Here is a 24,974-nt window from a genome sequence, read left to right on the forward strand (position 1 = left end):
CTTTGGCTTGTCAAGGCCTTACTTTCTCCCTGGTGCTGGCCTAAACCACTAGGTCTTGCTTCATATTCTCTAGGGCCAGCTGCTTCCCACATTCCGGAGAAGCAAGGCATCAGAGGAAGCAGTTTGAAGCTAAATCCCAGCAGAGCCTGAAGAAGGCAGATTGCCTTTCCTTCTCAAGGGGCATGTTCCCTTGCAGTCATATTCTACAGATATTCACCACCACTTCCCTGAGGCATTTCATTTCGAGTCCCCTTGACCCTTCCTGGGGAATAATGTCCTCATAACTGAATACCTTAAGGCCCATCAAAATGCAAAATCTGGTGGTAATATAAACCAAGGAAAACAAATTTACAAGAGTCCTTGCTTGAGACGCAGTGTAAAGCACTGATATGGGAAAAGAAGGGTAATAGAAGCCTTAAAATCAAAAAGGAAATTCCACTCTGATGTCCTATCTATTGTTTGGCTCTTTGAGAGTAGATGTGAGTACCTGAGTGTAAATAATTTCCATATATCTGTACTCCAATTACTGGTTTATAGATGAAGTATGCAAGTATAGGTGATATTTATATTTTACTTTAATGAAAACTTATAAAATGAGTAATAGTTATTTGAGGACCTAGAATAACTTTTTTGGATTTACCTAGATGATTAGGCCAGAAACACATTCAGAAAATTATATATATATCTCTCTAAAAAATCTAATAATATCTAAAATATATCTCTCTGAAAGAACAAAGTGCTAGTTCTGCAGCACTTCAACCTGTCAAGCAAATATATATGAACATGTTTTTCTTTTGAAAGGCATATTATTATGTACCCAATAAATCAAAATAAGCTCCTCTGAGTGACTTACATCTGTCAAATAAATAAAATTCAATCCCACGTATATATATCACCTGTTATACAAATCTAACTTGGGGACAAGACCAACTATGTTATGCAATGCCTGTAACAACAAAAATTTAAAAAGATGTTTATAGGGGCATCTGGGTGCTCAATTAGTTGAGAACCCAACTCTTGGTTTCAGCTCAGGTCATGATCCCAGAGTCGTGGGGTTGAGCCCCATGTCAGGCTCCCCACTAAGCATGGAGTCTGCTTGAGATTCTCTCTTTCTCTTGCCCTCTGCCTCTTTCCTCACTTGTGTGCATGCTCTCTCCCTCTAATATAAATAAATTTATATATTTACTATATAAATATAAAAAGGTATATAGTAAAATAAAACAATATTTGTTTTTTAAAGATTTTATTTATTTATTCATGAAAGACACACAGAAAGAGAGAGACAGAGCTACAGGCAGAGGGAGAAGCAGGCTCCACACAGGAAGCCAGGTGTGGGACTCCATCCTGGAACTCAGGGATCACACCCTGAGCAGAAGGCAGATGCTCAACTGCTGAGCCACCCAGGCATCCCACAATATTTGTTTTTAAAAGGAATTATATTCCATAATATTGATAATTTATATAACCATTCCTTTATTAATGGACATTTAATATGAATTTATTATGTGATTATAAACAATGTTTATATATGTATCCACAAGCAAATATTTCTATAAGATTCAGTTTTTAAAGTTAAATTACTGGTTAGAGAGATTATTCAGGATGCCTACGTAGCTCAGTTAGTTAAGCATCTGCTTTTGGTTCAGGTCATGATTTCAGGGACCTGGGATCAAGCCTCACTCAGAATATCTGCTCAGCGAGGAGTCTGATTCTCCCCTCCCCCCATTCTCCCCCCCCTCTCTCAAATAAGTAAATAAATAAAATATTTTTAAAAAGAGATTATGCATTCTTTAAGATTTTATTTTTATTTTTTTGTATATCTTTTTATTGAAGTTCGATTTGCCAACATATAGCATAACAGTGTTCATCCCATCAAGTGCCCCCTTCAGTGTCCATCACCCAGTCACCCCAGCCCCCCCCCCCCCCGCCCACCTCCCCTTCCACTATCCTTTGTTCGTTTCCCAGAGTTAGGAGTCTCTCATGTTCTGTTTCCCTCTCTGCTACTTCCCACTCATTTTCTCTCCTTTCCCCTATAATCCCTTTCACTATTTCTTTTTTTTCCCCCTTTCACTATTTCTTATATTCCCCATATGAATGAAACCATATAATGTTTGTCCTTCTCCGATTGACTTAATTCACTCAGAATAATACCCTGCAGGGTAGCCCTGGTGGCTCAGCAGTTTGGCGCCTGCCTTCGGTCCCCCGTCGGGCTCCCTGCGTGGAGCCTGCTTCTCCCTCTGCCTGTGTCTCTGCCTCTCTCTCTCTGTGTCTCTCATGAATAAATAAATGAAATTAAAAAAAAAAAGAATACCCTCCAGTTCTGTCCACGTTGAAGCAAATGGTGGGTATTTGTCGTTTCTAACGGCTGAGTAATATTCCATTGTATATATAGACCACAGCTTCTTTATCCATTCATCTTTCGATAAGATTTTATTTTTAAATAATCTCTACATCCAACATGGGACTTGAACTTATAACTCCAAGATTAAGAGTTACATGCTCTAGCCAGCCAGGTGCCCTAGATTGTGCATTTTAGTTGATAGATACTGTGAAATTTAAGCTCCAACTAACATTGCGTGAAGTTCGTAAGTTTATACTGTCTTCACTACTGGATTCCTAGCTTTGTTCATTTGATGAGTAAACAGTTCCCCCACCCTCTTTTTTTATAGTTTTATTGAAGTATAATTGACATACAACAAATTTCACATGTCTTTCTGTGTGTGTGTCTTTGTATGTGTGAAAACTATCACCATAACCAAGCCAATAAACATTGCTATTACTTCTAGAGTACTTTCCTATAATTTGTACTTCCTATAATTGTAGGAACAAGTATACAATTATACAAGTATAATTGTACTTTCCTATAATTTGTACTTTCCTATAATTGTGCTTTCCTATAATTCCTTACACCTCTCCCATCCCATCCCTGCACTGTCCCCAAGCAACTACTGATCTGCTTATGTCTCTATTCCATTTTCTAGGCTTTTATTTAAATGGAATCAAATAGTTTTCTTTTTTTTGTCTGGCTTCTTCCACTCAGCATTATTATTTTGAGGTTCATTTATGTTGCTGTGTGTGTCAATATGCCTATTTATCGCTGAGTAGTATTGCATTGAATGGATATACCACACCTTATTTTCCATTCACTGGAAATTGTTCATGGATATCTACATTGTTTTCAAATGTCTTGGCTGTTAGAATTATGTGTCTCTATGCTTTTAAAAATGGTTGAATAGTTTTCCAAAGTGCTTGTAACATTTTATATTCCCCAGTGAGAGTTGAACTACATCCTCTCTAACACTCAGTCTGTCAAATTTTTATTAACTTAATGGTTGTGCAGTGGTATCTCATTGCCATTTTAATTTTCTTTTCTCTAATGACTAATGATGTTGAGCATCTTTCCAGATGCTAATTTGCCATCCATATATCTTCTTTGGTGATGGTCTATGGTTTTATTCAGTCATTTGCATTCTTATTATTAATTTGTAAGAACACTTTATATATTCTAGGTACAAGTCATCTGCAGGAAATATGTTCTGCAAATATTTTTTTTCTAGTCTGTTGCTTATCATAATCATCTCCTCCTCCTTTTCCTTTTTCTCCTTTTATAATAGCATCTTATGAAGAGCAGAAGTTTTAAATTTTGATGAAATCAACTTTATTGATTTATAGTTTGTCCTTTTGTGTTATATTTAAGAAATGTTTGCCAAATCCATTATCATTTGCTGGCGTTGAAGGTGGTAGTAGGGAGCTACAGTCCTAGGAATTAACCAGGCTCTAGAAGTTGGAAAAGGCAGAAAAATGAATTCATGCCTAATGCTTCTAGAAAGGAAAGCAGTCTTGCCAACATCTTGATCTTATCTCAATGAGGTCCACATCAGACTTCTAATATACAGAACTTTAAGATAATAGTATGATTTCATATTGGAAAACCACTAACGCACAATATGTGTATGTATGTATGTATACTGAACAGAATGTAACCTCCTCCACTAAGATGTAATTATGGTCCTTGAAGCCAGGGACACTTTTATGTTCGTTGTTATGTCTCAGTGTCTATAACAGTACAGGGCAAATAGTTGGGGGAGGGGGAAGGTCAATATAACTCATTAAATGGATTAATCAATAATCCATAATTCTACTACATTTACATTAAATAACTATATATATAGGTATATGTTATGACACATCAGCATATAGAATAGTGTTTGGGAGACTATATAGTAAACTGTTATCAGTAGTTATCTCTGGGGAAGGAATAGGATTGGGTAAAGGGGAAGTGAAAATAGACATATACTATTACCTGATATACTTATGAAATTTTATGTTCATGTCATCATGTATTAGTCTTACAAATAAAATATTAGTAAAAGAAGTATTGTCTTAATTCTGATCAAACATCTTTAAATTTGATTTGAGAATCCTATGTTCTATATCATTAAGCACTATATTTGCCCATGAGATTTTAAAGAGACACAAATCAGTGTTAAACAATTAAAGCTAAAGACCGGTGAATATTATCAGGAAGTGCAAACCAGACTTGGAACATGGCAGAAATAAAATATGGGTGCATGGTGAATTTCATCATCAGGCTCTAGGAAAGATTCAGAAGGTAGTGTCATAGGGTGGGGTAGGTCAGTGGTGGTGTAATGTGTATCATGTGAGAAGACATTAGAAGTTACTTCAAAAGGGAACTGGTAATCTGGTATCCAGGAATGAAATTTAGAAACTACAGAAGAAAAATACACAATCCTTCTGATGAACTGAATTATGACTCATGGGGCAGCTTGGATGATTTTTGCTTGCTGAATTTTATGGCCCGGTAGTACATGTGGTAGTTCTCATATTTGGGGTCATTGTAAAGTTTCCATACGACTCAGATTAGACTGAATCATTCCTTTTGATCAGCTCCATAATCAATATTGATTGTCAAAGGTGAATGTATCATGTAAGGATTCAGATTTCATTTAAGAAGAGTTTATGGAATGTTTACAGGACATAACGATCTGGCATAGGCTTTGTCACAGATACAGAGACAATCAGGTATGGATCTTCTTCCCTAGAAACAGAATCCTGGGAGCTGAATCAAAACAGGAATGTAAATTTCCATGAAAGGACTAAGGTGATGAAGATACAAGATTATGAAGTCACGAGATAAGACAGTTATCAGTGGGACAGGGTGGAGGGGATGAATGAGAGAGCAATTGCAGAGGGAATAGAAATACCATGGCCGTTGACTGTAAGAAAACTGCCCAAACTGTTGGATTCACTGAGCACTCCAGGTGATTCTCTTGAAGGAGTGACTTTTGCAGGCTTTGCCTAGTCCCCAGTCCTGGACTATAAATACAGCTACTTAATAATGATAATACACCTGTTTATTAAAGGGTATCTGCAGCCTCTATGGAAAGCAAGGGAGCCATTCAAGGCTCTGACCTAGTCGGGACAAGTCATATTTTACTTATTTGTCTCACTCTCCAGCCTGCGAGGTCCTTCTGGGAGAGGATTCAGAGTTCTCTCTCTAGTCTAAGTGTCTTACACAGGGCTTGGTATATAGCAAACATTCAATTGTTTCTTGAATTGGACATAGAAGTAATAATTGGTGGTTAGGAAGAGAGACTATAACCAATAAATAAGCATTTTAACCTCTTTGATTTGTCTAGTAGTACTGAGTTCCTGATGACATGTGATATTCATTTTATGGAAGGCAAAACTGGGGTTGCATACATCCATTGTATCTGTTGGGTTAGTAGGCAGACTTCTCCTGGACAACCAGAAGAGCAGGTCTTCCTGTATTGGAACTCATGCTAATTTTCTGGGGATATAGATTGATTATGATAAGGTGCCTCATCCCAAGGAACTTAGAGTCTGGTGAGAGCTCATTGGCTATACTAGTTGGATGTAGAAGGAAACTACAACTCCTAAAGGGTGAGTATACCCATGTGTATTATTCAGGGTGGGCTTGGTTATACTGTGGCAACAACAACCTTCATATTTCAGTGGTTCCTAAGGACGGTTTTTTGCTTCCCTCACATGTCTGTTTTGAGCTGGCTTCAGCTACACTCCACATCTTCACTCAGGGACCCAGACTGAATTGCTTATCTTTTCCACCTTGAACATTGCTGGTCATTGTGGCAGACGCATGCCCTGGCTTTTCTTCCTGGAAGTGACATATATCACTTCACACATTTTGTCAACCAGAGCAGGTCACATGGGCATGCCTGAACTCAACGGCTAAGTAAATATAATCCTTCTACAGAAGGGGCAGTAAATATTGACAAGCAGAAATATAATCTATGACATCATTCCTCTGCAGTCTAATTTCTCAACTTTAAGACTCCAGGTCTTGGAGGAGAATCTTGAGACTTTAAGACATTTCTGGCAAACAAGGAATATGGTATAGGAATGAAGAGGATGTTCTGAGAGAAGCTGGGATTGTGGGAGAAAATTCTAATAAAGGAAGCATCAGGATAAATGTGAGAGGACTTTTAATTTAACCATATACCCAATGGGGTAGTTGGTAGGGATGGTTGTGGAGTCACGGAATTTTATTTTTCTCTGCAGATGATATTATCATATGCTTGTCACGACTAGGCTATTACTGTGAATTTTTTAAAAGAAGAAAAATGAAAAGATTTTGATCTAATGTCATCTTTATTTCAGAAAAAAGATAAGAACACTAATTGTTAAGACTGACAAAGATTTAATTTCTAGTTGCATTGAGAGGAAAAAAATTAACAGACTAACAAAATTATAACCTTAACATGATTGAACTCATTACTTTTGAAATGTGGAGCAGATACTTTGTGTTGGTTTTTTAGTTTGTTTATAGAACTGGAAATGACTTTAGCATGTTAATATTTTATCAAATTAAAATTAATATCATTATGTTTTGGGAATCAAAATGTAAATGTAATGTAAATGCCATTATATATGTTAGAGCATGTGCTTTGTTTTTTATAAAAATAATACATGTTTATTATCAAAATTTCAAGTAGCACAAAAAGTATGAAGATAGAAAAAAATTACTTATAAATAACCTATTATAAAATTTGGTGAACGTTACTTCAGTTAACCCTATATACATCAATAGAGATTGACATATGAATTGATAGGGAATAAGCAGATAGGTAGGTAGGTAGGTAAGTAGGTAGATAGATAAATAGAAAGATAGAGAATTTTATAAGAGTGAAATCATCCTATCAGCTATTAAAAATATATTTAATTTTATTCTAATTTACTAGAAATTGAGACGCAGGTTTTTGAATTTTTGATAAATGTTTTTCTTCTCAAGAATTATTACTCCCTTAAAACTCCTAAACTTAAAGATTTTGAAAGCCAAGAAGACATTTGAAGCATCACATCTTAAAACTGAAATGTTCCATTTTCTACAGTGCTTACTGAGTTCCTGCTATGAAGAAGGAAGCCTTCATAGGCTTAAGTACTAGTACTTAGGTACTCTTATCATCCCTTCCTCTCTTTCCTTCAAAGTCATTTTTTTGTTTTGATTTTAATTTTAATATAATTTGAAACTTATTCCAATAGTGTAAGAACAGTGAGACACATTCCTATATATGCTGTATCAAATTTTTATACTTTGCCTCATTTTTATTCTTTTTATAATTTACACACATTCACATTATTTTTTTCTAAACCATACTTAATACATAATTAAATATGTATTTCTGGAGACAAGAACATTTTCTTAAATAATCGCAGTGCTATTTTCAAAAGGAGGAAATTTAACATGGATGTAACACTATTATCTACTCACACAGTTCATATTCAAATTTTGTCAGGTATTCCAATACTCTTTTTACAGATCTTTTTCCTAGTATAGGATCTAATCTAGGATCACACATTATTAGGCTATCATGTCTCTTTAGTCTCCTTTAATCTGAAGCAATTCTTCAGCATTTTGTTTTTCTTGATTTTGACATTTTTGTGTTTAGGCCAGTTATATTGTAGAATGTCCCTCCATTTGGATTTGTCTAATGTTTTTTAATGATTTGTTTCAGGTTATGTGTTTCTGGTAAGAATACCACTGAGGTTATGTGCTTTCTCAGTGCTTTATATTAGGAGGCACAAGTTGTCTGTTTGTCCCAACTTTGGTAATGATAATGTTGATCACATGATTAAAGTGGTATCCACCAGATTTGTCTTCTGTACGGTATTTCTCTCTTTTTAATTGTGAGTAAAGTAATCAGAGATATTCTAACACTATTTAATATCCCAGGGCATCAAAATTTTGCCCATTAATTTTAGCATCCGTTGATGATTTTCTATTATCATTTCTTCTATATTAGTTAGCTTTCTATTACAAAGAAGAATTTTATTTCATCCACCATTTACTTATTTTTTCATTGCAGTATGCACTTCTATGGATTAAGTTGTTTCTCCCTCACCTCCCCGCAAAGAAATGTTGAAGTTCTAACCCCCAGTACTTAAGAATGTGACTTTATTTGGAAATAAGATTTTGCAGATTTAACCAAGTTAGGCTGAGGGTTTTTTTTTTTGCAGATTTAACCAAGTTAGGCTGAGGTATAAAAAATTAGTAAGAACATAAAAATGCTGAACAACACTATTACCTGCTTTGACCTAACGACATTTATGGAACAGCCCCAAATTTCAGAATATATACTCTTTTCAAGTACACATAGAATATTTACCAAAATAATCTCTATATGCTGAGACATAACATGTCTCAATACATTTCAAAAGTTTAAAACTTTACAGGGCATATCCTCTAACCATAAAAGAAGTTAGAAATCAGTAGTAGTAAGATATATTTTTTAATCCTTCAATTTACTTTTTTAAATATAAATTTTGTTAGTTAACATGCAATGCAATATTGGTTTCTGGAGTAGAGTTCAATAATTCAACATTTACATACAAAACCCAGTGCTCATTGCAACAAGTGCCCAAACTGTTCTCCAGAGTGACTGCACCAGTTTGCATTCCCACCAACAGGGCAAGAGGGCTCCCTTTTCTCCACATCCTCAGCAACACCTGTTGTTTCTTGTGCTATTAATTTTAGTTATGTTATGTTTCAGCATATAGAGATTATTTTGGTAAATATTCTATGTGTACTTGAAAAGAGTATATATTCTGAAATTTGGGGCTGTTCCATAAATGTCATTAGGTCAAAGCAGGTAATAGCGTTGTTCAGCATTTTTATGTTCTTACTAATTTTTTTTAGTAGTTTTTCTCTCAGTGAGCTCTGTAAAATGTACAGAATACATTTTATTCTGTAGCCAACTTTTCCCAAGGAATAGTTTTTGGTATATATTTAAATAGATTAAAATGTCACCATAAATCCCTTTACCATATCTTATGTAATGATTTTTTCATTTAGGTTTCACATAGTATTGTAAGTATTTTATTTCCTAAGTTCTTTAAAATTTAAATATATTTGATCTATTGCCTTTCTCTTTGAATGGCAACATGATGGATATAATATTCTTGATCACAGATATTTTTTCCCTTCTACTTTTTAGGGGAAAAATTTTGAATTCAGTCATTGGATGATGTTGCATAGATATCAGAGGATAGGTTGGTATTTTTCTTCTTAGAGGTGACTTAATTTTTCTGTGATAAGGATTCTTTCTTTATCCTTAAAGTTCAATAACTTAATCAGGATTTGTCTTTATGTAGATGGTTTTGTGTCAATTTTTCCTGGAATATGATATGTCCTTTGATCTTCATATTTCATTCTTTCATGTTAGTATTCCTACATATTGCTGACTTGTTTCTGTTCTTTTGGTTAGGTTCTCTGATAGAAGGGCACCAATTATCATTATGTGGCAAAGGTTTTATCTCTCCTTCACATCTAACGGTTTCTTTGTTATTGCTTTAATAGCTTGTCTTTTTCCTTTTACATTTAAAAAAATGTATTTTATATAGTATAATATATACATATATTTCCTTTATATGTAACATCCCAAGCCCTTCTTCTTTACATTAATTTGATATATTTTGCCATAAGCTTTTTGTTTTTAATTTATTAGAGCTTCAAAGTTGTTATTTGCTTCTTAATCTGTTCATCTAGTATCTTCTCTGTGTTTAATTACGTTGTTGTACAATTCCACCTTTGAATAGATATTCTTTTAAGTTCTTTTGTAGATAAAGCTGTCTTGAGTATCTTGTATTTCGATAATATTTTCTGAGTTCTTCGTCAGGCTTTTACTCCCTGGGATACCTGATACTTTTGAAAATTCTTTTTCTGTAGTATTATTACAAAGTTGTCATATAATTTCTTTTCAAATTACTCAAGCTTCAAGTGTCAAGCTCAGTCTAGTTCTTAATTTACTTTGACTTTTCTTTGACATTATTTTTCTCCATTTTTCAGTCTTTCTCCCTCTGATCAATGTAGGGACATAAGGTTGCTTTCTATGTACCTTTTTTAAAAGATTTTATTTATTTATTTTGGATACACACAGAAAGGGGTGGGGTCGGGAGAGGAGCAGAGGGACAAGTAGACTCCAGGCTGAGCATAGAGCTCGATTCTCAATCTCAGGACCCTGAGATCATGATCTGAGTTGAAACCAAGAGTCAGACACTTAACTGACTGAACCACCCAGGCCCAACATATACCTTCTTAGAGCCTGAGGAAATGTGGGTGGAGTAGGCCAACCTCCCTTGGTACCAAGCATACTTACTCCCGGGGAGCCCAGAGAACTGCTGCCTCTTTTGAGAATTTACTCTATATTCTGTACTAGGATCCAAATGTGTATCATAATCCCATGAGCTTCAGCTCATTCTCCAACATTCCACAGAACCCTGGGACATTCCAAGCTCAGGCTATTACTTGTACTTAATAGAGGTTCAAGGGCATTATAAAGGAGATTGTACTTTTAGGAGTTTTTCCTTGGAATATTCTAGGGAGCTTTACTCACCTGAGTCTCCTTTGCTCCAAGAGCATTGTTAAAAAATGTCAAGTTTTTGCTGACATACTTTGTTTCATCAGTTCTGCTTTTAATAGTTTCGAAGTTGTGGCAGCAAGATTAGAAGTTGAGCTTTGATAAACCAGAATCTTTTGTTTCGTGACACCTGGGTGGCTCAGTGGTTGAGTGCCTGTCTTCGGCTCAGCGGGTGATCCTGGAGTCCCTGGATCGAGTCCCACATCGGGCTCTCTGCATGAAGCCTGCTTCTCCCTCTGCCTGTGTCTCTGCCATTCTCTCTCTCTCTCTCTCTCTCTCTCTCTCTCTGTCTCTCATGAATAAATAAATAAAATCTTAAAAAAAAGAATCTTTTGTTTCTTCCCTGGCCATCATTTTTCTTAGTTTAGAAACAAAATCCACTGCCCTGTCTTCTTAATCCTTTCTCCTGTTTCATCTAGTCTTCTCCTTCTTCTTCTTCTTCTTCTTCTTCTTCTTCTTCTTCTTCTTCTTCTTCTTCTTCTTCAGCTTTGTGACTTTTGCTTGGTTCTTTCTTATATTTTCTATCTCTTTGTTGAAATTCTCACTTTGTTCATCCTAGATTGGTGAGCATCTATATGATCATTACTTTGAACTCTATTATCAAGTAATTTACTTATCTGTTTCATCATTTTTTCCCTGGGCTTTCATCTTGTTCTTTCATTTGGAACATATTCCCCTCTTTCCTCATTTTGTTTGTGTTTGCTTCTATTTATTAAGCTAAACAGCCATCTCTTCCAGTCATGAAAGAATGTCACACAATGACTGGGGGTGTGTTTCAGTCTGCTGTCTGTACAGTGCTCTGGGATTCGTAGCCTGCCAAGAACTCTCTCTCCAATTGTTTTAGTGTTGCAGGGTACAGAAATACAAGCCCCCTGGTCACCAGAAGTAGGCATTCAAGGGACATTACCTATGTGGTCTGTGTATACCCACCAGATGTGTGGGGTCACTGGGGAGTACCAGATTGGGGGACGTCCAACCCCCAATTTTAGCAGGGTGGGGCTGCAGAAGAGCTTAGGGTTGGAGTGAGGGGTATAAAGGTAGAAGGAGAGTGCAAAAATGGCAATTGCCATTGCCTCCATCCTCAGAGAGAGTTCCAACAGACACTTGTTCCTGTGGCAGACACTTTAGGATAAACCAATGAATATTTTTCACATGTAGTCTAAGTACTTTTCAACTTGCTGTTATTTTTAAAAGAAAATTTTAATTCCACTATAGTTAACATGCACTGTTATGTTAGTTTTGCCTGTACAATATATTGATTCAATAATTTTATACATTACTCAGTGTTCATCATGATAAGTGTACTGTTAATCCCCTTCATCTATTTCACCAATCCTCCTACCCACCTCCCCTCTGATAACCATAAGTTCTTTATAGTTAAGAGTCAGTTTTTTTGGTTTATCTCTTTTTTATTGTTCATTTGTTTGTTTCTTAAATTACACATATAAGTGAAATCATATGGTATTTGTCTTTCCCTGACAAATTATTTCACTTAGCATTATACTCTAGATCTTTCCATATTGTTCCAAATGGCAACATTTCATTCATCTTTATGGCTGAGTAATATTCCATTGTATAGATGTACCACATCTTCTTTATCCATCTATATATCAATGGACACTTGCATTGCTTTCAGAATTTAGCTATTGTAAATAATGCTGCAATGAACATAGCAGTGCATATATCTTTTTGAATTAGTGTTTTGTTTTCTTTGGGTAAATACCTAGTAGTGGAATTACTGGATCATATGGTAGTTCTACTTTTAATTTTTTGAGGAACCTTCATACTGTTTTCCACAGGGGCTGCACTAGTTTACATTCCCACCAACAAATCACAAGTATTCCTTTTTCTCCACATCCTCACCAACATTTGTTGTTTCTTGTGTTTTTGATTTTAGCCTTTTGACATCTGAGGTAATATCTCCTTGTAATTAGTTTTGATTTACATTTTCCTGATGATGGGTGATGTTGAGCATCTTTCCATGTGTCTGTTGGCCCTCTGAATCTCTTCTTTAGAGAAATATCTGTTCATGTCTTCTAATCATTTTTTAATTGGATTATTATTCTTTTTAAAATTTAAATTCAATTAGCCAACATAATAGAACATCGTTAGTTTCAGATATAAAGTTCAGTAATTCATCAGTTGCATATAACACGCAGTACTCATCATATTATGTGCCCTCCTTAATGCTCATCACCCAGTCACCCCATTCTCCCACCCACTTATCCTCCAGCAACCCTCAGTTTCTTTCTCATAGTTAAGAGTTTCTCATGATTTGTCTCCTTCTCTGATGTTTTCCCAGTTTTCCCTCCCATCCCCTGTGATTCTCTGCTCTGTTTCTTATATTCCTCATATGAGTGAAATCATATGATAATTGTCTTTCTCTGACTGACTTATTTCGCTCAGTCTAGTAACCTCCAGCTCCATCCATGTCAATGTAAATGGTAAGATTTCATCCTTTCTGATGGCTGAGTAATATCCTATTATATATCTACATCTCTATCTATCTATATAGTCATTTAATTGGATTATTTTTGTTTGGTTGTGGTTTTGGTTTTCTTGGTGTTAAATTGTATAAGTTCTTTGTATATTTTGGATACTAACTCTTTATCAGATATGTCATTTGCAAATATCTTCTCCCATTCTGTAGGTTTTCTTTTAGTTTTGTTGATTGTTTCCATTGCTGTGCAAAAGCCTTTTGTTTTAATGTAGTCCCAGTAGTTTACTTTTGCTTTTGATTCCCTTGCTCAGGAGACATACCTAGAAAAATGTTGCTACAGTCAATGTCAAAGAAATTACTGCCTGTCCTCTTTTCCAGGATTTTTGTTGTTGGAGGTCTCACATTAGATCCTTGATCCATTTTGAGTTTATTTTTGTTTTTGATGTAAGAAAGTAGTCCAGTTTCACTCTTTTGGAAGTAGCTGTCCATGGTTCCCAACACCATTTGTTGACGAAACTGTCTTTCTTATGGCATATTCTTGCCTCCTCTGTCAAAGATTAATTGACCATATATATGTGGGTTTATTTCTGGGGTTGCTATCCTGTTCCATTGATCTATGTGTCTATTTTTGTGCCAGTACAAAAATTTGATTATTACAACTCTGTAATGCATCTTGAAATATGGGACTGTGATACCTCCAGTTTTGTTCTTTTTCAAGATTGCTCTATTTGAGGTCTTTTGTAGTTCCATACAAATTTTAGGATTATTTGTTCTAATTCTGTGAAAAATGCTGTTGGTATTTTGATAGAGACTTCATTGGATCTGTAGATTGCTTAGGGTAGTATGGACGTTTTAACAATATTTGTCCTTCCAATCCATAAGAATAGAATATCTTTCCATTTCTTTGTGTCATCTTCAATTTCTTTCATTAATGTTTCATAGTTTCTGGAGTATAGGTCATTCACCTCCTTAGTTAAGTTTATTCCTATGTATTTTATTATTTTTGGTCCAATTGTAAATGAGATTGCTTTCTTAATTTCACTATTACTTCATCATTAGTATATAGAAATGTAACAATTTTCTGTGTAACAATTTTGTATCTTGCAACATTACTGAATTCATTTATCAGTTCTAGTAGTTTCTGGTGGCTATTAGTGTCTTCTATATATGGTATGCCATCTGCAAATAGTGAAAATTTTACTTCTTCCTTAATTATTTGGATGCCTTTTATTTCCTTCTGTGTCTAATTGCTAATGGTTAGCACTCCCAGTACTATGTTGAATAAAAGTGGTTTAAGTGTGAACATCCTTGTCTTATTCCTGATATTAGGAGAAAAGCTCTGTTTTTCACCACATGATATTAGTTGTGGATTTCATATGTGGCCTTTACTTTGTTGGGTATGTTCTCTCTAAAACTACTTTCTTACATGGATGTTGTACTTTGTCAAATGCTTTTTTTGCATCTATTGAAATGATCATATGGCTTTTACCCTTTCTCTTGTTGATGTGATGTATCATATTCATTGATTTGCAAATATTGAACTACCCTTGCATCCGAGGAATAAATCCCACTTGATCATGATGGATGAGTTTGTTTAATGTATCATTGGATTTGGTTTGTTAATATTTTGTTGAGGATTTTTACATCTATGCTCATTAAAGATATTGGTATAGTTCTCATTTTTTTGTAGTGTCTTTATCCAGTTTTGGTATCAGGATAATGCTGGTCTCCTAGAATGAATTTGGAAACTTTCCTTCCTATTTCTATTTCTATTTTTTGAAATATTTTGAGAAGAATAAGTATTAACTTTTTCTTAAGTGTTTGGTAGAATTCAGCTGTGAAGCCATTTGATCCTGAACTTTTCTTTGTTGGGAGTTTTTTGATTACTGGTTCAATTTCATTGCTGGTAATTGGTCTGTTCAAATCTATTCCTTCCTGATTCAGCTTTGAAAGATTATATGTTTCTAAGGATTTATCCATCTCTTCTAGGTTGTTCAATTTGTTGGCATATAATTTTTCATAATATTCTCTTATAAAACTTTGTTCTTCCATGGTGTTGGTTATTTCTCTTCTTTCATTTCTGATTTTGTTTGAGTCCTCTCTCTCTCTCTATCTCTTTCGATAAGTTTGGTTAAAGATTTATCAATTTTGTTGATTGTTTCAAAGAATCAGCTCCTGATTTTTTAATGTTTTATTTTTTTAGTTTCTATTTCATTTATTCCTGTTTTAATCTTTATTATTTCCTTCCTTCTACTAGCTTTGGGTTTTGTTTGTTTTTCTTTTCCTGGCTCCTTTATGTATAAGGTTAGGTTTTTTTATTTGAGATTTTTCTTGCTTCCTGAGGTAGGCCTGTATTGGTATAAACTTCCCTATTAGAACAACTTTTGTTGTGTCCCCCAAATTTTGGACCATTATGTTTTCATTTTCATTTGCCTCCATGTATTTTTTGATTGCCTCTTTGATATCTTGGTTGACCTATTCATTGTTTAGTAACATGTTATTTGACCTTCATATATTTATGGTTTTCCTAGATTTTTCCCGGTGGTTCATTTCTAGTTTCATAGCATGTGGTTAGAAAAGATGTATGATATGACTTCTATCTTTTTGAATTTGTTGAGATTCATTTTGTGGCCTAATACATGATCTATTCTGGAGAATGTTCCATATGCATTTGAAAAAAGTATGTATTCTGCTGTTTTGGGTTGGAACATTTGGAATATATCTGTTAGATCCATCTGGTTTAATGTGTCATCGAAGTCATTGTTTCCATGTTGATTTTCCGTTTGGATCGTCCAACCATTGATGTAAGTGGGGTGTTAAAGTCCCTTACTATTATTGTATTACTATCAATGACTTCTTTTATGTTTGTTATTAACTGCTTTACATATTTGGGGGCTCTCATGTTGGGTGCATAAGTATTTACAATTATTATATCTTCTGGTTGGATTGTCTTCCTTATGATTGTATAGTGTCCTTTGTCTCTTGTTACAATCTTTGTTTTAAAGTCTATTTTGTCTAATATAAGTATTGCTACTCCAGCTTTCTTTCCACTTCCACTTGCATGAAAAATGCTTTTCCATCCCTCTACTTTCAATCTGCGTGTGTCTTTAGGTCTGAAATGAGTCTTTTATGAGTAGCGTAGATAGGTCTTTCTTTTTTTAATCTATTCCATTACCCTATGTTTTTGATAAAAGTGTATAGTCCATTTGTATTCAAAGTAATTATTGATAGGTATGTACTTATTGCCATTTTTTTCACGTTTTTATGGTTGTTTTTTGTGGTTCTTCTCTGTTCCTTTCTTGTTCACTTCTCTCACAGTTTGGTGGTTTTCTTTAGTGAGGTACTTGGATTTCTTTCTCTTTATTTTTTGCTTATATATTGCTGGTTTTAAATTCATAGTTGCCATTAGATTTGTATATAATATCTATAATATAATGTAGTAGTCTATATTAAGTTGATAGTCAGTTAAGTTTGAACCCATTCTTTACTTCTTTTCCTCATACATTTTAGTATATGGTGTCATACTTTATATCCTTTCATTTTGTGAACCTCTTGACTGATTTTTGTAGATATACTTGATTTTACTGCTTTTGTGCTTCCTATTTTTCTGATTCCTACCCATGGTCTTTCTTTTCTACCTAAAGTATCTCCTTTAACATTTCTGGTAGAGTTAGCTTAGTGGTCCTGAATTCCTTTAACTTTTGTTTGTCTGAGAAACTCTTTATCTTTCCTTCTATTCTGAATGATAGCCTTGATGGATAGAGTATTCTTTGCTGCAGATTCTTTCTTCAGCATTTTAATTTATCATGGCACTATCTCTTGGCCTACAAAGTTTCTGCTGATAATCAGCTGATAACCTTATGCAGTTTCCTTTGTATGTAACTGTTTTTTTGTGTTGCTTTAAAATTCTCTCTTTAGCACTACGTTTTGCCATTTTAATTACTATATGTCTTGGTATAGAATTCATTGGGTTGATGTTTTGGGGCTCTCTGTGCTTTCTGGACCTGGATTTCTTTTTCTTTCCCCAAATTTGGGAATTTTGTAGCTATTATTTCTTTAAATAAATTTTCTTCCTCCTTTTCTCTCTTTTCCTTCTGAGATCCCTATAGTGTAAATGTTATTTGACTTGATGGTCACTGAGTTTCCTAAAGCTATTTTCATTTTTTTACTGTGTTTTTCTCTCTCTCATCTTTGGCTTGATTGTTTTCCATTACCCTGTCCTTCAGGCCACTGATCTATTCTTCCTGCTTCCTCTAGTCTACTGTTTATTCCATATACTGTATTTTTAATTTCTTTTATTAGGGTCTTCATCTCTGACTGGTTCTTTTTAATGTTTTCTATTTCTTTGTTAAGTGTCTCACTGAGGTTCTCCACTCTTCTGAAGTCCACTGAGACTCTTTATGGTCATTACTTTAAGTTCTCTATCAGTCATGTTACTTATCTCCATTTTGTTTAAGTCTCTCACTGTGATTTTGTCCTATTCTTTCATTTGAGACATATTTCTCTGTCTCTTCATTTGTCTAACTCTCTGTGCCTGTTTCTATGTGTTAGGAAAATCAGCTATATCTCCTGCTCTTGAAAGTAGTGGCCTTATGAAGAAGAGGTCTTGTAATGCCCTGCAGTGCAATGTGTCCTGTTCACCAGAACCTGTGTCTCCAATATGTGTTGCATGTACCATACTATTGTGGCTTAGCTGCTTTTGCCTTGAGTCCAATTGTCTGCAATGACTCTCTTTGCCTGTTGTGGGTGGGGTTTGGTCCCTATGTAGTTAGTGGGCCAGTCTGTGGCTGCCTTGGGCTTAGGTTTAGTTATACCAGGCATTTGCTAGTGATGCAGTAGGACAAAACTGCAGGAGAACATGAGGGTCTGGTGCATGGTGCCAACAATGTCCATGCTGATGAGAGGGGACCTGAAGTTGCTAGGGACTGAGTCACACCAGGTTGAAGAAGGCATATCCACAGAAGTGTGTGTGTGTGGGGGGGGCAGGACATGTTGTGTTAGCAATGTTTTTAGTCTGCTGTGGGAGGACACCTGGACCGAGGCCTGGCTGGAAGGGATATGTCCTCAGAAGAACACATGAGCAGGATGTGCTTTTAGCAAACTATATAACAAGTTTTGGCACCATGCTGGCTTTAAGTTAGGAAATGGCATCTGTCACTTTCTTTGTTCCTGGAAAGTCCCCCAAAATCTCTGTCCCTCCAGTGCATGCTCTGAGATAAGTAAACAGCTATACAGTATACAGTCCTGTATAGCACAGGCATTTTTAAAACTGCTGCTTCTATGCAGTTTGTTGTGCTATCTCTTTAAAGGCAGGGGCTCAGTTTCCTCCCATTCTCCTGGCTCTCCCATTACCCTATTTTTTTTTTTAAAGGTCCAGGTTTGAAGCCCTGCTGATTGCAAGAACTTAGGAATTTCAACACTTCTGGTTTTCAAAGCCAAATGTTGTGGAGATTCATCTTCTCTGTTCTGGCTATCTGGTATGGGAGTCTGTTTCTCTTCCCTCTCTGAGATTGCAGTATCCTTCCCTCCTACAGATAGTTCTGTGGGTCTGTTTACCTCCTTATCATGTCTTTGCACTTTCTACTCTCTTCAGTGTGGCCTCTTCTCTACATTTAGCTATGGAGAATCTGTTATGCCAGACTTTGGGTTGTTTTCTGAGGTGATTGTTATCTAGTTGTATCCATGAAGCTAGGTGAACAAAGGGTCCTTCTACTCCACCATCTTTCCTGGAAGTTCAACTTACTGCTTTGCAATGGGTCTTAGAATGAGTGGTTCCATATGCTGTTTTAATAGAGTCTCACTTTCTTATAGCCCTTTGGATCTCCTAGGCATAAGCCCCATTGATTTTCAAAGCCAGACATTTTGAGGACTCATATCTCTATTGTAGGTCTCAAAGGTTGGAGTGGACTGATGGACTTGAATTCCTCACTCCTCAGGAATGTATTTTGTATTTGTGAAACCTCCCCTGTTCATGGGTCACCATGCCAGGAGTGGGGTTTTTGGCAAGATTGCATCTCTGCTTCTCCTACCTTTCTTGAAGTGGCCATCTTATATTTTGTTGTATAGGAGCTAGTTATTCAGTTAGTTTTCAGGTCTTTTTCAGAGAGAGATCGTTCTATATGTAGGCTGGTGTGTCCATGGGAGCAGGTGAATTCAAGGTCTTCCTATACTGCTATCTTGGACCACCCTCCCATTTAATGAATTTTCAAACTGCTAAAGAATTTGCATTCTCTGAGGTTTATTGAGTGCAAAAAAGCCAAATAAATAAATGAAATATAGCCATTGACAGTCCACTAACCTCCAGCAGTTACTATAATTTATAAAATTCTGTAATAAAATCTATTTTTGTATTCTCCATGAAGAAAGGGTACACCAAGTAAATGAAGATTAGCTGTTTAAAGCAAAGAAAGAAATTACTTTAAGATAATTGAGAAGCAATTAGTCACTATAAATGATAAAGATATCAATAAATCACTTTTTTTGTGGAATCATTAATTAATTGACCTTTTTTTTTTTTTTAATGTGGAGATGAATAAACTACAGTCTGTCTACTTGAAGTTCTCACAGTATGGAAAGAATATCAGACTTTTCTTCCAAATAAGGTGTGGATAAAATTATGAGAGTTCAAAGAGAACAATACTAGGTTTTTTGGAGACTAATCTTAATGAGGAAAGCTAGCATTTAAAGAATGCTGACTATGTGACAAATCATGGAAAGCCTGGCTCTAGAAAGTTCATCTTTAGAGCTGATGGGAGCTTGTCCCAACTTCTCTATAGAGGTTGTTCCACACTGCAGCCTGACAGTAAACTTTAGCTCTCAGTTAAGGAAACAGGAATTCTCCTGTATATTTGTTCAGAAATGAGGTCTTGCCTTCTGATTTCTGATAGAAAGAGGAAGAGAAGTTTAGATTATTCAAACTCTGCTTCTCTGGTTTGTATTCTCAAAGTACCAATGTAGAAATCTACTTTTCCTAGAAATGGATAGGAATCAACTATCAAATTTAAGAAAAGTATTGGTAAGAGACTTTTGAAACTTCACAGGTGTGAAGAACTTGTAATTTAGGATCTTAGCTGCAACAAATAAATACTGGTTTCCTGTTTTGGGCTTCGTCCTCAGGGCACTGAGAAAAATTGTAGATGAGCTTAATCCTTAGGAAACTGTGGAGAATGTAAGAAACACTAGAAGGGGGACTTATGACTTACTGGTAATCCTGTGAGAAACCAGTAATCTGGGCATCAATTCTAGATGAAAGTATGATTTATGAACATATAGAAAAGAAAGCAGGAGGTTCACTAAGTCATGACAAATAAGTTAAAATTGTTTTTCCTTTTTGCAGGAATTATAGTTTGGTAGCTCAAGAGACTGCATTAAATACAGCCTATGCATATTTCAGGATTGCATTTGGCTATCTCAAACTTTTCTTCAACAAAATGAAGAAAGAAGAACAGGATGTCAGTACCAGCAGATGTATTCATAACTTGTCAAGGAAATAATTGAATCCCAAAGAGGATTAATCAATGGGTTGCTGTTAACCTTGATATATAGTTCTAGAACCCTACCACATAGATTGTAGGTCCTTGTCCTGGTCAACAACTGACAGTTTAATTTAGTATCTACTATGTAATAGACATTGTACCATATGTTAGAATAACATTCACTTACACATACCAGGAACTGGCATACTTAACATTTTATGAACACATACTCAGCACCTTATGATCTTATTTGATTCTCCCGATAACCTGATCAAATAGATTTTATCTCTATTTTGTAGATGAAAAAATAGAAAGTTAAAGAACTTGATTAGCCTAAGGTTCACCACACAGCTACTGAGTGGCAGTGTCCAAATGTAAATCTTGGTCTGTCAATTTTTCTTCACTGCCTTTTTAAAAAAATTGATTGGAACAAGAGAATGAATCAATATGCATATAAAATGAATGCAAAAGAGATATTGACGTAGGGATGTGCTTAATGACAGAATTAGTATCCAAAAGAATTTTAATAGGCTGGAGCAAATTTAATCAGAGAACATTTAACAGAGATGCATGTGAGATCCTGAGCTGGGTTCCAAATATCCAGCTGCACAGGGCAATGTGGCTTAGCAGCTGCATAAGCTTAATGTGATTCAACAGTGTGACATAGCTGCCCTAAAAGTGAGTGAAAACGGATGCCACATTTGTACAAATCTAGGATTCCAAACAAAGAGATAGATTATTCTGTTTTATTATGGAGCTGGTGAGTAGTTCTGGGCAGCATACCTTTGAAGGGACATAGACAGACTTAACCAGTCTTGTAAAAGGACTCAGTACCATTTTTCTCTCATTCTTTTTAGAAGTAGTTTTTTAGAGTGCTTACTATGTGTCACGCATTGTGTTAGGCACTCAGGGAATGGCAGTTTATAAAATAGCCCTCTCATAGCTTACATTCTTACTGGAGAGGCAAGAAATAAACAAATTAACAAATGAATGTGTATCATAATGTCAGTAATACATGCTGGAAGAAAATAAGGCAGTGTAAGGTGATAGAGAATAGGTGGAGGCTTTTTCAGAATAGTTTCTTAGGGAAGTATCTCTGAAGGGCTGGCATCATAAATGGAAGAAGAACATTCCATGCAGAGGAAAAAGAAAGTACAAAACACTGAGGTGGGTGTTTGCTTTGTAATTTTTGAAAGGAACCCAAGGAAGCCACTGTGTGATGTTAACAGACAGTGAGGAGAAGCAGGACTTCAGGCTGTCCCAGAGGTCAGGTGAATGAAGCATTTCAGGAAGGACAAAGTGATCCAATATGAGCAACACGAGTAAGATGAGAACAGAGAGCTGATCCTTGGATTTGGCAATGTGGTTCTTTGAGGATTTTGTTGTTCCTTATGAGAATTAGCTGAAGGAGCCTGAAGTCTTCTAGCCTTGGGAAGAAAAATCTTAGAGCAATGTAATTGTGGACCATCTGAATACTTCCTGAAATCAGATCTCTAGGGACATGGAAACCTGGAATTTGCATTTTTAGCAGTAAAAGTTTTTTCTTTACCCTAAAAATGGAAAAATGTTGATTTAGGAATTCCTAACTGACTTGACAAATGTACAAAGTTGTTCTGCATTTCCACTGAGGGGCTGATGAACAGAGGCTAAAAGGAGACAGATTTCTGCGACATATGAGATGGAATACTTTAATGCTGGGATCTTAGAGCAGAATGAGTTATTTATGATAGAAAAAAGTTCTCATCAATTGAAGAAAAGTAGATAATCACTTTTTTGGGGGAAACTGTTTGGAGGGATTTAAGCATCATGTGGGATGGGAAGAGTGTTGTACGAAGTAAACTTCCAGCCCTGAGATTCCATTGTCTGAAATGCAAGCAGCAAACCCCCCTGCTCTAAATAGTCAGAACACTAGCTCCAACTATCCTTGTCTATGTCTGATTTGACTTTGGAAATGTAGGAAAAAGACATTTCTATTTTGTTGAGTCCCAGGATTTGAGTTGTCAAGTGATCATGGAACAGCATCTATTAGGGGAAGGAAAAGAAGAGAGTTAAGATCTTACTGTACAGTAGCAAAAGAAAGACATTAGCAATTGAGAAAGCATTGTATCAATGTTTGCATGTTTCCATTATAATATATGAAGAAAATCCTGGATGTCTATTCCCTTTCTGTTATTTGATTTATTATTATTATTTATTAAATTGGGGCAAAAGCACAAAGTCAGGAATAGATATCTTGGGTTTGTTAGCAAATGAGATGTTCCAAATTTTGTGTCACACAATTAGCTTGGTGGGTTTCTTTTCGCTGGCCATAACATTTCCTGTGTGCAGCAGAGGCTGGGCTGTGGACCTCCTCATTTGTTGAAGCATATGCAGTATTGTTGAGCTCACCACACAGCTGTGGGGGGAAAACGTTGCTCACCCTAAGGTTATAACCCCCCTTTTCTAAATTACTGTTTACTGATGTGGGAGAAAAGGACTCCTGGCATAGCTCAATAATTACTCTTGGCACAGTTCAATAATTAATGAAGTGTTAAAAAGACGCTGCTAAAGTTTGTGCATCTGCTATGGAGGGTATGAAAGTACAAGAAACTCGCCTGCATCTCTGAGTCAAAGACACACATGGCCTTCCCTGTCCTCCCAGGAGAGGACCCAGTGGGGAGTGAGTGCAAACGAATGCTTTCATGGAGGAGAGAAGGAGACCCTTACTACCAAGCTGTTGCCACGTTTTTGAGAATAGAGAAGTCCAAAGTGATAGGGCTGTAGTTTCTCAGCTTTTTACTCCCCTGTGATTTATAGGTAGGGTCCTTTAATTTGTGAGAAGAAATTTCTATACTTAAGTGACTATTCGTCTTTCTCTATTGGTTATAATAGAGTACTTGTTAAATCAGTAGTTTAAAATAATTTGATGACGGTAATGCAACAGGGACAAATAACTGCTGCCACTAGTGTGGTATTTACCTCCTAAAGTTTTAGGAGGTTGCAAGGCTGGCATCCTGCCTAGTGAATAAGATATCAAGAGTGCTTTTTTAGCTGCAAAATTAACAAAGGAAGGAATAAATATTATTTTTCCCTCAAAGGACCCAGTTTGGAAAAAGCCCAAGGATTAACTCTTTGTGCCTTAGTCTGATTTCACAGCGTGTCACCTCTCGCACTTGTCCTCATCAATCACTGCCATAGGACCAGGCCTCAGACAGGCCTCTGGGCTTTCCCAGGAATCCCTGCTGCTTGGCTGGAAAGTCAGGTCCAGGCCCAGGGTTTCTGAAACACAGCTCAGGTACAAGCTGACTCTAGCTTCAGGCCAATTTCTTAGGCAAAGGGTCTTTGGTAATATGTGGAACAGAAAAAAAAAATGTTGGGAGAATGGGTTGGTGTTTCATTTACCTCTTTCCTCTACCCAGCCCCCACTCCATCTCAAAGTTATTTAAGTTCTAGTTCAGACCAAAAGGAAGACATTTGACAAATTCTGTTTTGTTAACTATACTCTGATTTGGTTGATCATAAGTTGAATATTGTTTTCTTCTTCTTTTTTTCTCTCAGAGTTGTGTGTATACATTTCTTTGTGGTCACAATTTCTCCATGTGGCAGCTAAGGGGGAGTATAGGGCAAGGAGTAAACCTTGAGGAATTAAGGTGCAGTCTGCCCTATTTTTTCCCCCTTCCTCTTTAATATGAAACTGGTTACAGGCACATTTTTTTAAATCTCTCAGCAGGAATTGCAAAGTTTTCCCGGGTCATCACCTAGCAACAAAACCCAGCAAAACATCCGCGAAGCAGTTTTTGCAATGCAGCCATCACCGACTAGCAGAAGTGACTTGTGGAAGGCTGAATTTGCCATGGAGGGAATTGAATGCTTTCTTCTTTATTCAAGTAGAATGCTGAGATGTGCAGTCTGGATCCTGCTTGGACCAAATTAATGTACATTAAAGAATAAACCATAATGCCCGTTGTGAATAAAAGGTCGGAAGATTCGACAAAATTTGATGATGGGCCAGTTTTTATTGAAACTACTTAAATTGAACTTTTAAAGCAGTTGTTTTAAATAAAGCAATCTGAGACTGATATAACTGTCCCTTTATTAGATAAAATATTCTGAGGACTTTTGGGTAGTGTAAGAAACCTTAAGTCTATTGAGTAATAAGTTCAG

This window comes from Vulpes vulpes, chromosome 3, assembly GCF_048418805.1.
Source record: "Vulpes vulpes isolate BD-2025 chromosome 3, VulVul3, whole genome shotgun sequence".
NCBI classification, from domain to species: Eukaryota; Metazoa; Chordata; class Mammalia; order Carnivora; family Canidae; genus Vulpes; species Vulpes vulpes.